Here is a 1,795-nt window from a genome sequence, read left to right on the forward strand (position 1 = left end):
CATAGTTTTCGTGATTATTAAACATAGTTTACATTTGTTGTTCTTGTAACAATAATTATATAAAAAGTATTATTAATCTTATTTAGGCTGCGGACAATATTGTCTTTCGTAGGTTACAGTTTGAGCCTATTCGGCGGGTTATAGGGTTTAGGGTGTTTTCACCTCATATTAGAGCTCGCATTGGATAAAAAGTCCCATACAATAACTTATCATATCACCTCTTGTCAAATCCACTAGGTAAACGATAAAAAATAGCACTTACAGGAAGTTTTTTGTGGTAAAGAATATAAATAGAATTTACACTTGATACGTCGCCATATCTGTAACCTTTTAGACACGATACAACTAAAGAAAACAACAAAACACGTAAGAATCCGATACGGGTACAATAATGCGATAACTATTGCAACTGAACTTTTCAAACTATTCAATCTCGGACCATGATGCCTATTCGGAATGTCCAAGATTCGTTCTTCCATGCCACTAAATACCATTTTGATGCCATTTTAAGCTGTAGATGCATTATAAAAGTAACAGTCAATCATTCATGAGGATTCGCATCCTAATCTGCAGATACTGCTGACTGGTTGACCTTCCTTTTAATAATATCAGTCACAAATTGGATGAAAAACAAGAACATTTGTACTCTTAAAACTATTTAGAAGTAATATTTTAACCTATTTTCTGTGAATTTATAGGATATCATGATATGAAACAGTTAAACACAAACTCTTTTACACAATATATTTTATTTTTATATGAAGAGATTCTATACTCAGAAAACTGCATGTTTCAATGCCTGGGGGAGAATGTCAAGATCTAGCCAACCTAGCAAGAACGAATTAGCTCATTCCTTTCAGTTATTGACCTTGTTCTAATTTATTTAATAGTGTCGAGTGCACCAAAAGCAGAAAGATTTTTATGTCATATTTACTTAACAATAATTTATAAATACGGCTCGTTGGTCTAGGGGTATGATTCTCGCTTAGGGTGCGAGAGGTCCCGGGTTCAAGTCCCGGACGAGCCCTTTCTTATCGTGATTAAATAGGTTTTACTCTTTCAAGCGAATATTACATTATTCGAAATATAAATTATACGAAATCATTATTTTAATGAGACATTATTTTTTTTCCTTTTCATTTATTAGCCAGCAAAACCAAGCGTGGGACCCGCGTATACCCAATTCAATTTTATTACTCATCAGGATCTCTACTCGCCTCCCTTCAAATTGAAATTATTTTAGGCAGGATTAGATTAAATTAATATTGACCTAATATATCAATCGAAAGGGTTTCATCTCCTGAGTCCAAAACTGTAATTAGATATTAAATCGGTCAAGAGATGACGAAGCTGTGAGCTACAAGTTTGCACTTGGAAAAAAACAACGCGGCTAAAAAAGGAATAAATAAATACATGTATTTTATACTTTGATATTAGGAACGAAAGAAATGCACAATCACCTGATAGTTATAATGTCTACAACTTGTGCAGAAGGGCTATTGTAGTAAGTTGTCATTGGTTAAGTAAAAGATACTCTGTGTGATGACAAACAAAAACAAATACTTTATTAATACACCTGCAGATGCAGAAAGAAACCTGTCGTGATTAGTGGCAAGACTATTGAAATAAAATGTAAAAAATTTGTACTTACTAAAAACCAAAGGGTAATTTTACATTCATTGTACTATAGCTGAATTTGAGTTACTTTGTAGAATACTCTGGAAGTGGAAATACACATGTTATATTTTTATTAACTACTTTCTAATCATATGAGCTTGCATTAAATATGTCACAC

At 32.7% G+C, this 1,795-nt stretch overlaps 1 non-coding gene across 1 annotated transcript; it reads left to right on the forward strand.

Annotated features, from left to right (window-relative positions):
- Window positions 1-955: 955 nt before the first annotated feature.
- On the forward strand, window positions 956-1,027 carry Trnap-agg. Its single transcript has one exon. It is a non-coding gene; the product is annotated as a tRNA-Pro (tRNA).
- Window positions 1,028-1,795: the final 768 nt, after the last annotated feature.

This window comes from Limulus polyphemus, unplaced genomic scaffold, assembly GCF_000517525.1.
Source record: "Limulus polyphemus unplaced genomic scaffold, Limulus_polyphemus-2.1.2 Scaffold15267, whole genome shotgun sequence".
In the NCBI taxonomy this organism is placed as follows: domain Eukaryota; kingdom Metazoa; phylum Arthropoda; class Merostomata; order Xiphosura; family Limulidae; genus Limulus; species Limulus polyphemus.